The sequence below is a fragment of the Mchenga conophoros genome, linkage group LG3 (genome assembly GCF_057382185.1).
Source record: "Mchenga conophoros isolate Kocher_MC1m ecotype Shallow Benthic linkage group LG3, M_conophoros_male_GT1.1, whole genome shotgun sequence".
Lineage (NCBI taxonomy): Eukaryota > Metazoa > Chordata > Actinopteri > Cichliformes > Cichlidae > Mchenga > Mchenga conophoros.
Genome location: NC_140528.1, coordinates 54,747,910 through 54,760,144, shown reverse-complemented (window position 1 = coordinate 54,760,144; position 12,235 = coordinate 54,747,910).

Here is a 12,235-nt window from a genome sequence, read left to right as displayed (position 1 = left end):
AGCACTCAGACAACCGGACACAAAGACCCCAAAACACAAACAGGACAAGTAGACCATCAGTGGTACATTTATTTAAAATAAATCAGTCCCCTCATCAGAGTATATGATTCTTTCTCACGCACCTTTGTTTTGTGTCACCCTGTTTTTTCATCTTTGATGACACAGAATTCCTGACTATCTTTCTGGTGTGCTATAATTTTATTATTTTTATATAAGATAACCGTTATTAGTTCCACACGTGGGAAATTTGTTTAGTTACAGCCTGTTAGGTTCAAAATTATTGGGGATGGAGACAAGAGAAAAACCACAATAACAACACTGGTCCGGTCGGGTTGAGTCAAACGATGATTTTAATGATCACACGCGTGGGAGATGGACACTGATGCAGACAGTCTCAGATCTCAAAATGGTGGAGCATTGCTCAAACTCTTATAGCCTCTGGTGCCTCCACCTTATCATAAAAGCCTAAACATTCACATTCTTTCTCTCACACGGCGCCTAAGCTACGACCTTGGCTCCCTGTTTATCTGCTCCTGCTGAGATGGGGCAGAAAACTCCAGTATGTTCTGTTCTCTTCTAATCAGACAAATAAGGCGATGACTTTCTGCAAACAGTATTTCTTATAACTCAGCAGTATAATGCATCATAAAACAATATCATTCATCCACAATAAATCAGCAGTCTACTTTAATGCAAATCAGTTTAACTGATGCAATAGTTATCAGCTTCTTCTAATTCAGGAGAATAATGCAAACTAAAACTACATAATAATTCACAATCTTTAATTAGGGATCTAACATGGCATAAAATAATATTATAATCTAACAAGCCAAAACTGGACAGTGCAATGTTACAGCAGCGAAAATTTAGAAAAAATATTGGAATATATGATAATAAGAATAAGATACTGTACACAATAAAACAGAATAAAATACAATTTAGTCAGAAAAAGAGAATTGCACTTCGTGTTATTGCACATGTGTGGATTTGTGTGTTTGGTCAGCTGCAAAATCTTTGTTGTGGAGTCTGACAGCTGTAGGAAGGAAAGACCGGCAAAATCTCTCCATCCCACATCATGGGTGCCAGAGCCTGCCACTGAAGGAGCTGCTCAGTGCTGTCAGAGTCTCCTGCATGGGCTGGGAGATGCTGTCCAACAGGGATGACAGCTTAGCCTCCATTCTCAAGAATGCTCACCTCTTTTCTACACACTGGTTCGTTAAAAGGTTACGCCATACATGGGGTGACTAGGGACATCAGTGAAAGGTCACAGTGATATGTGGTGTAGCAGAAAATGTCACACACATCACAGGCGTACATGTTCACATGTGAGTGTCTTAACTGTCATATGATAAATGAAATGTTTGTGTAACTACTGTTGTTGATAAAAGGACTGTGAGGGGAGGCCGAATTCAGAGTTGGCTGAGTTCGGGTGAAGAGCTTACAACTCTAGACCTGACTGGACTTCCCTTGCAAGTAAAAACCGATGGAGCTCTGAGTGTCTTGCTTCCTTCACAGTAACAGGCCACTGAGACAGCGAGGTCTGCAAGTTTAGACCTAACACTCACCATCTCCACTGGGTCCAGAGGGCATCCTAGAACAGAGCTGGCCCTCCATATCAGCCTGTTCTCTTCCTGTCCCCAGCAGAGATGCTGCCGCCCCCGCAGACAACACCGTAGCAGATGGCCTAGGCCAGGGTCAGCAACCTTTAACACCCAAAGAGCCACTTGGACCCGGTTTCCACGCAAAAAAAACACTGGGAGCCGCAAATACTTTTTGAAATCTAAAATGAAGATAACACTGTATATATTGTTGTTTTTTTACCTTTATGCTTTGTGTGAACAACTAAAGTAAGTAAAGTTTATTTATTAAGCGCTTTTCACAGACAGTCAGTCACAAAGCGCAGTACACAAATATTAAATTAAACAATACAATCAATAGACATTGTACACAATGTAAAAGATCAAATGTAAAGAATGTAAAGAATATAAAATATGTAGATCAACAAAAGGCTTGTTTGAAAAGAAAAGTTTTCAGCTGCTTTTTAAAAGAATCCAAAGAGCAACTAAGGTGTGTTGCTTATGAAATCCATGAAGTGCTACAGAGAAAATTACATTTTATTTATGTAATTAACACATTTTGAACTCTTAAAGGAATATAACAAAAGGAAAGACACCCAGCTGAACTAAAATGATACATGTAGCAAACAAAAACTGTTGTGAGCTGCCACCCTCATTTCGCCTTTGGGCTTTTGGAGCCTTGACCTGACTTTTAAAAAGTAATGAGAGCATGAGGGTGGTAATGGATGTTTGTGTCTGTGTGTGCCTGTATGTCTGTGTCTATATGTCAGGTTGGGTATCAGACGCCACCTCTCTGGGGACATCTCAGGCCCTCCAAGGTATGGAGGCCTATCTCCCCCCACCACCACTTCCCCTGCCGGTGGCGGACTCCCTCAGACATCGGTGCGTTGGTGGTTCTTTGTGTCTGGGGATGGGCGTCCAGGTACACACCGGCTCACTCCTTGGCGGCCGCTTATCGGGGCCTGGAGCCTGGGGCTCGCTCGGGCCACTTCGGAGGTAGGGTGCCCTCGGCCTGAGGCTCGGTCACTCAGGCACAGCTGGCTGCCGGCGGAGCTCACGGGCACATCACTGCAACTCCCCCTGGCTTCTGCTCCGCGGCTGCTGAGTGAGCCCTCATCTGGGACTCTCCTCAGCTCTTTCAGGGACAGTGGCGCAGCTGCCCCTCTGTGGGTCTTCCTTGGTCTCTTGTGTTCTGGGGGCCTCTGGATGTCTGGAGTTTTGATCTCCATACCTGCTTCATGCCCTGGAGGACGGGGCTGTGCCCCCCCCCCCCCCCCCCCCGCCCCCACCCTCTAGCAGATCATTACATGAAGGAACCTTTTAAAAAAACAAGCGCGTCCATGCTCACAGGTGTACACACGGGTGATCACACCCACAAACTACACCCCTTTTGGCTCCTACCTCAAAGCACACTGTGTTCTGTTGATCTTATGTGCTGCACAATAATGTTTAATATTTAGTATTTAGTATTTACTGTCATATTCCCATATATCATTGTGATGTTGTTTATTCTATTACTCTTGTTCTCTTCTGCTTGTTTTCTGCTTGTGGTCAATAAAGAGATGCTGAAAAGCATGTTCATGGAAACATCGTCGGATCTGCCGTGGTATGTTTACAATAAGACTTATGGTCCCAAACCTCTGCGCATAGCGTCTGCAAATCGGGGCTTCCATCTTTACGGAGGACTAAGCAGTCATCATTCAATATATTAAAATTTTATGAATAAAAGGGGAACTTGTGATATTATTACTTGTGACTGCATTAGTATTATAATTATTTGGCAGAAAGCTTATTTCAGGGAGAATCATACCTTATTTCCCCCCTTTGCCATGCTTCCTTTTCGCAAACTTACTCATGTCTCACAGTCACAACATAAATTATATTTCTATAATGTAAAATTAATCTGTGCAGCATTGGTGATGGGGTGTAAAAGTAATTTCACATATTAAAATGCAGGCTGTGTTATAGTAGTAAAAAAAGATATGATAGATCATCATCAAGGACATTTATATATGAGTTGTTTTCCTATGGAAATAGCGCCACCGTGTGAAAAATTAATTATAGTACACTTATCCTGCGGCCACTATAAGCCATCACAGAGAAAGATGTAGTGAAACTTCCAATAACACACTCAATAAAAAATTTAGAACTCACAGTTGTATTTTTCTAAAAACTAAACAAATTTTAAAAAAGAAAAACAAGTGCTAATTCCTTCTAATAATAAGAATAATATCAATAGTATGATGCACGGAATGCGTTAGTGGAATTACGACAGTATCTTGAAAGTTGTCGTTTCCCTTCGTGCTTTTATTTTGAAGGCAGACCATTGAAACGGAAATCGTTGCGCTGGGTCACGTGGTTAGCGTTTCCTTTCCGTTAGCAAAGCTGTAGATTGCAAGAAGTTCTTCGTGAGGATTCATTTGAGCACATCAGAACAAACGGATTCCACACATATAAAGCACGGTATGTACACCGAGTTGTTGTAAAAAAAAAAAGCCGCTGTTTGTCGAGTTGTGGTGGTTAGTGATGGGCAGATGAAGCCCCATGAAGCACTGAAGCTTTTCATCCAATTGGTTCACCCCAACGCGAAGCTTCATGAAGCTTCATTTGCTCTAGCAGGACACCTACTGGACGTAAAAATAATAGCTGGCATGAATTTGAAGAGTGTGGCATTTTGCACACAGCCTGTAAATGTCAACAACAAAAGGAGTGTGTAAAACATGTATATTGTAGTGATGGCAGTATACTGTGTATATTTATAGTGGCAGTATGGGAAATGATTATTTGGAAATGCTTGAAATGGAAATGATCATTTACTGTGAGGTGAGGTGTGGTTGGGGTGTGGACAGTGGTTGTGCTTTTGTAACGTTGAGGTATGGACAGCTACACACTACCTGTTCACATTTTATTCAGTAAAAACTAAATTTTCACTGCTTTTATGACCTTTTTAGTGGGGAGAACATAGCTAGGATTTAATGATTTAACAAATCTTTTGAATCCTTTGTCCTCCACAATGCTAAATGGCTGGGAGTCCTCAATCACCATGCTGACCAGGTCTTCATCTATTTGAGATTGTTCTCCTGAGGAAAGACAATAAAGATAAAGCACAAATATAAATATCACACACGTAACTTATAACAGTTGTATAATATTGTTATATCATTTAGTAACATTACAGCATGCTATATTATCATTGCATTTGATGGCTCACCTGGTCTTGCTCCACAATCGGTGTCCCCCTTATTCTCATGCAAAGCTCTGTAGTGCCTAAGCATGGATAAGGTGTTGTTGTTGTTATATCCCAGCTCCCTGGCACATAGAAAACACTTCACCTTGTACAAAAGTCAAGACAGCTCAACATAAATTGTATTGCACCATCAGTATCATGAAAATACATCTTCTGTAGAAATTTACATACCTTGTTGGGAGGAATAAGATCAAAATGTTCCCACACAGGGGAGGACATCCTCCTCTTCTTAGCTGGCTCCATTCTCTCCTGACTTTCCTCACTCTCATAAACCTCCAAACGGTCTCCAAACTCTCACTAACCGCAACTCTCCATCAAACACCCACATTTTTGAATGAAGTCTGAGGGGTTTATATCGCTGTCATATCTCGCGGCAAAGTTCGAACCACTTCATGAACCAGTCACGTGGTACAGCCGGGCAGCGAGGCTTCGGACGTCATCATTTTCAGCTCCTCCCATAAATGAAGCAAGCCTCGATATGCGCTTCGCGGAAACGCCCCCTCCATTACTCGACACACGCTCCGAAGCCTCGATACAGAACGTCACATCACTAGTGGTGGTAGTTTGTAAGCGGGCCTGCAGGACGTTGCATTGCTCCTCAGTAGCTGCATACATTGCCTTGCCTTTTTGCCTCCTTGTGGCTGGACTGGTGGATTATGGTCTCGCCTCATATCTCACTGCTGCACGGATTTTGCGCAATCCGACTTAACCCAGTGGCATGACTGTCGTTATCCCACGTATCTCCGCAGCCACCGTTTTCCTTTATTTTCATTGCAAGCTAGTTAGGTGGGAAAACCCACGGGAACAGCCATACTACACTATGTGACTGCATTAGTATTATAATTATTTGGTATATAGCTTATTTCAGGGAGAATCATATAGCTTATTTCAGGGAGAATCATACCTTATTTCCCCCCTTTGCCATGCTTCCTTGTGTGGACGCTTCACCTCTTTGCTCTTGAATGCTTTGCTTCTTATATTGATTTTTATTGATTTTTATGCTGATTTTTTCCCTTTTTTCCGTGTGAGCTTACCTGCGATAACTTCTGGACACTTGTAGATCATTAGGACTAGAGTGTTCTTAACAGAAACAGCAACATTTTATGGTTACCTTAACCTCAGCGCTCCGTGTGTCTGTGGCCTAGACACAGCTGAAGCCTGATTACAGCGTCTGGGCACCGAGCAGCCTCAATAGCCTGGAAAGGTGCTAACCGCTAGGCTAACTAGCAACAAGATGCCTTCCCTCTCCACAGATGACTACCACAGCCTCCTGCAGAAGATTGCAGTACTGGAGACAAAAATTCATCGCTTAGAAGTAAACGTGGAGGTAAATGACTGTGTGGAAATGAAACAACCTTGCCTTTGATTCAAAACAATGGCGATGAGCAAGCTAGTACACAGCTAAGGAGCACAGATAACATGACCAAGAAAGTAGACTCTGTGCATTATTATAAATCCTCAAGTGATAATCCCCCCTTAGACTGTCTTGGTGCAAAACCAAGACATAAATCATGTCTCCTGGAAGGGGGAGGACGTATCACAGGCAGGGCACAGCGAGCTGAAATCTCTGAAACCGACTGGCCTTCACTTCCTACGAGACAGAGAAGCTCTTCTACCCCTGTATACGGGAGGAAACAGGACTGGACAACCGTGAATAGGAAGGTTAACAACAAACCTCCAAAACAACTGAATGTGAAACTGCAAAACAGATTTGCTCCACTATCAAAGGACCCTGGATCTATATCGGACAACCATCCATCTAAAAGCAGCGAAATAAGGTCTGAAAATCTGTTGAAAAGTGAAAGGCCACAGGGAAAGCTAAAGGCTAGGCCTGAAACTCTGATTGTGGGTGACTCTGCCGTAAAGGATGTACAAAGGATGTGCGGTAAGAACACTAAAGTCCTCTGCTTTCCTAACGATATGGTCAACAACCTGAAGGAGAGAATTCTTCAAATTGCAGATGAATATCCAACTGTGACAAACATTGTTCTGCATACAGGGTCAAACGATGTGTCCAAACAACAGTCGGAGGTTCTGAAACGGGACTTTACTGGATTATTAAATACTGTAAACTCTCTGAATGCAGCTGTATTCATCAGTGGACCTGTACCGCCGGTCAGAGGAGGAGACGAGAGATTCAGCAGGTTGTTTACACTGAATAAATGGCTTATATCAGCATGTGCTGACCACTCAGTGCATTTTATCGACAACTTTAATATTTTTTGGGAACGCAGGCATCTGTTCAAAGCAAATGGATTTAATTTTAACAAGTCAGGGGTGAAACTGTTCACCTCCAACTTGTTTTATTCCATACGTCATCCATCCGTGCTTGGTGCCAAGGCTGAGATAAACGAGGAGTTATCTCATAAAGAGGAACAAACAGTACTCCAAGAACAGACAAAGCCCAGCAGAAACCTTGAGGAGGAGCTCCATTTGCCCCCACCCGGGAAGAGCCTCAGAAAGGAGAGACATCCATGGCATCTGAGGAAGAGCCTCAGAAAGGAGAGACATCTAAGGCAAGAAGAGGGGTCCCTATTTGCCTCCAACTCTCTCAACAACACCAACGACCAGGACAAGGGACCACGACCTTCCCCAGTCCCCCAAACCCCTGACAGGCCATCACCCTCCTCCCCCTCCCTTTCTCCCTCCTCCCCACACCTGAAATTCACTGAGGAGATGATGGAGCAGGTCAATGCTGGGCTCAGATCTACCCCCCGTCCCAATCCCTTTTTGTCCCCCATAAACCCCCCACCAGAGCGGCCAAAGGTTCGCCATCGAGCCCCACCCTCAACAGAGCAATCGAAGTCACATTGCCCAGCCTCGCCCCCCTTAGTTCCTCTTCATGCCCTGTCTCCGCAGTCTGATATGTGATATGTGAAGGGTCCGGGCTGTGAGGATTATGGCAGTGATGACTTTTCCCAGGAGAAGCTGGGACCCTGTTTACTAGAAGGTTTTAAAATTTCTGTACTTTTAGGTGACAGGAGACATGTGGCCTGGTCAAAACACAGAGAGCTGCACTCTAAAAGATCTTTAAACATAGTAAACATACCTTGTGTGCCACAGACTGCTCCCAAACATGAGGGGACAAGTAATACCTCTAAAACACTTAAGTTGGCTTTATTAAACATTAGATCTCTAGCTGGGAAAACATTTTTAATTAATGATTTAATCACTGAGCACAGCCTTGATTTTATGTTTTTAACTGAAACTTGGTTGGACCAAAGTAACAGTGGAGCTGTTCTCATCGAGACGACCCCTCCTAACTACAGTTTTATCAGTGAGGTCAGGGCGAGCAGGAGAGGAGGAGGGGTTGCTGTCTTATTTAATGAATCATTTCAATGTAAGCAGCTATCTCCTGGAAGTTTTCAGTCTTTTGAATATGTGGCTTTACAGCTGAAGGCCCCATCCAAAGTTGTGTTTCTTAATGTTTACAGGCCTCCCAAATACTGCACAGACTTTTTTAATGACCTCAGTGAACTGCTGTCTGTGATCTGTGTTGATTTTGACTGTGTAATTATTGCTGGGGATTTTAACATTCATGTGGACAACCCTCAGGACAAAGGGACTAAAGACCTGAGTAACACTCTGGGCAACTTTGGGCTGACTCAGCATGTAACAGAGGCCACACATAATAGAGGACACACTCTTGACCTACTGATCTCCAAAGGCCTGAGCATTTCAAAGGTTACTGTGTCTGATGTGGGCCTGTCTGATCATTACTGTGTTTTCTTTGAAAGTAAAATCTCAGCCCACACAAATATATCAACAACAGTGATCACAAAACGGTGTATAACTGAACACAGTAGTGCAATTTTTAACCAGGTCTTCCCATTAACACCTGACCTGCCCAGAGGGTCAGTCAATGAGCTCGTCAATAGCTTCAATGCTAACATGTTAAATGTAATGGACACTATTGCTCCCATTAAGGTGAAGGTTATCTCTGGAAGGAAAAAGTCTCCATGGAGAAACTCCACACTGGTGAAAAATGAAAAAAGAGAGTGTAGGAAAGCTGAGCGCAGATGGAGAAAAACAAACCTCCAGGTTCATTATGACATTTATAAAGAGAAACTTCACAATTATAATTTACAACTGAGGAATGCAAGGAGGTCCTACTTCTCTGACATCATCACTAAAAACAGCCATAATGCTCGGGTCTTATTTTCTACAGTTGACAGGCTAACAAACCCTCCTGTGTCAGTGGCAGCTGAACTTCATTCGACCATGGCCTGCAATGACTTTGCCAAATTCTTCACTGAAAAAATCCAAAAAATTTGACAAGCAATTGGTACATCAACAGCAGATCCAGGATATGTACTGTGTCCACCAAAAAACTGTTTAAACACCATGAAACAGTTTCAACCTATTAACAGCAAAGACCTGGAGGACATCTTAGGTCAACTGAACTCCTCCTCCTGCTGTTTAGATGTCCTGCCAACAAGTTTTTTCAAAAAGGTCTCAAAGACTTTAGAGTCAGACCTGTTACAGATCGTCAACTTTTCTTTATTATCAGGTGTGTTTCCAGAATCACTAAAAACTGCTGTAATCAAACCTATACTGAAAAAGGACAATCTTGACAAGACACAAATGAACAACTACAGGCCGATCTCAAATCTCCCGTTTTTAAGTAAGATCATTGAAAAAGCAGTTTCCCAACAGCTCAGTACTTCTTAAAACAGAATAATTGCTACGATGCCTTCCAGTCAGGTTTTAGACAGAACCACAGCACTGAAACCGCTCTGACCAAAGTGTTTAATGACATATGTCTGAATACAGACAGTGGAAAAATGTCAGTCCTAGTTTTACTGGATCTCAGTGCAGCATTTGATACAGTTGACCACAACATATTACTCAAACGACTGGAGAACTGGACAGGTCTTTCAGGAACTGTACTAAACTGGTTCAAAACATACGTAGAAAACAGGAAATACTTTGTATCAATAGGTAACTTCACATCTGAGCAGACAAGTATCACATGTGGAGTTCCCCAAGGTTCCATCTTGGGACCCCTTCTGTTTAACATCTACATGCTCCCACTGGCACAGATTATAAACAACAACAAAATAAACTATCACAGCTATGCAGGTGACACACAAATATATATCACAATGTCACCAGGAGACCGAGGCCCTGTACAGGCTCTTGGTAAATGCATTGAGGAAATCAATGACTGGTTGTGCCACAATTTTCTCCAGCTAAACAAAAACAAAACTGAGGTAATAGTCTTTGGCGCCAAAGAAAAACGATTACAGGTCACCAGAGAACTTCAATCTATACATCTAAAAACCACAAACCAGGCGAGAAATTTGGGTGTAGTGATGGATGCAGACCTAAACTTAGAAAAACACATTAAGACAATAACAAAGTCAGCTTACTATCACCTCAAGAATATATCAAGGATAAAAGATCTGATGTCTCAACAGGACCTGGAAAAACTAGTCCATGCATTCATCTTTAGTAGGCTTGATTACTGTAACAGCATCTTTACAGGTCTACCTAAAAAATCAGTCAGACAACTACAGCTCATTCAGAACTCTGCTGCTCGAGTCCTCACTAAGACCAAAAAAGTGGACCACATCAGTCCAGCTCTGAGGTCCTTACACTGGCTGCCTGTCCGTCAGAGGATAGACTTTAAAGTTCTGATGCTGGCCTATAAAGCTCTGAATGGTTTAGGACCAAAATACATCAATGACCTCCTGACCCAGTATGAACCATCCAGATCCCTCAGGTCATCTGGATCCGGTCTTTTATCAGTTCCCAGAGTCAGAACCAGACACGGAGAAGCTGCATTCAGCTTTTATGCTCCTTATATCTGGAACAAACTCCCAGAAAGCCTCAGATCAGCTGAAACACTCAGTTTATTTAAATCCAGGTTGAAGACTCACCTGTTCTCAGCTGCATTTGAATAAAGCACCAAATCCACACTTTAAGCTTAAATTTCAAAACTTACATTTAACTACTGATTTTATCTACTGTTCTGATTTTATCTGTTTTGATTTTATATACTGTTGTTTGTTTGTTTGTTAATTAGTTAGTTAGTTTATTTGCTTGTTTTATTCAATTTTAAATCATGCTTTTTATTTGTTCTTGTTTCTAATGTCTCTGTAAAGCACTTTGAATCACCTTGTTGTTGAATTGTGCTATACAAATAAACTTGCCTTGCCTTGCCTTCCTTTTCGCAAACTTACTCATGTCTCACAGTCACAACATAAATAATAATTTTATAATGTAAAATTAATCTGTGCAGCATTGGTGATGGGGTGTAAAAGTAATTTCACATATTAAAATGCAGGCTGTGTTATAGTGGTAAAAAAAGATATGATAGTAGTGATGTGCGAAGCGATTCGTTCAATACCTGAGAATCACTTTACTGACTCATGAATCATGATTCACAAGCTCAAGTGACTCACTGACTCATCCCTGTTGCTGTTAGCAACAATGTATCTAGCTTATAATTACAATTGTGGAGAAAAACACAACATCCAGTATCGTAACAAAAAAATTTCTGCTCTGAACTGGAAGAAAAAACCCCGAGTAGAAGCTCACATCAAGAAAATAGCTCCTCTGCTAGCATCGCTCTGCTAACATGCTAACAGCACATTTGAGCTACTCACCCCCTCCCTTCCTGTGCTGAATCGTAAGCATAAGCGAATCACTCAGGACTCGCTCACCCCCTCCCTCCTGTGCGGAATCATAGAGCGAACGAATCACTCACTCACTCACCCCCTCCCTCCTGGCTCACAGCTTCTTCTTCTTCTTGGTTGGCAACCAATGTTAAGGTGCATTACCGCCCCCTGGCTCACAGCTCAGTGGACATTTAGATGAGAAAATATATATTTAACACATTTAAGGAAAATACTAATAAAGTATGTACCCAGAGTTGTTGTAAAAAAAAAAAATCACAAACAAACCCACAAGCGAACAGCTTTTCCTTACAGCCACTGTTTGTCGACTTGTGGTGGTAAGCGGGCCTGCAGGAGGTTGCAGTGCTCCTCGGTAGCTGCATACATTGCCTTGCCTTTTTTGCCCCCTTGTGGCTGGACTGGTGGATTATGGTCTCACCTCATATCTCACTGCTGCACAGATTTTGCGCAATCCAACTTAACTCAGTGGCACGACAGTCGTTATCCAACGTATCCCCACAGCCACAGTTTTCCTTTATTTTCATTGCAAGCTAGTTAGGTGGGAAAACCCACGGGAACAGCCACACTACACAATCCCACAACACATTTTAAATGCATTCATAAAAGGCAGCATTTACAACAAATACTGACAACATGAATTCTACTGATTGAGGAAAAACAACCACTTGTCCTTCACTTATGATAAGCCCCCACTCCACAGACCTGGCTTGTATTAAAGTTTTCTCTCCTTTAGTGATGCACGTTCAGGGCTCGCAAAATTTCAAAATCCC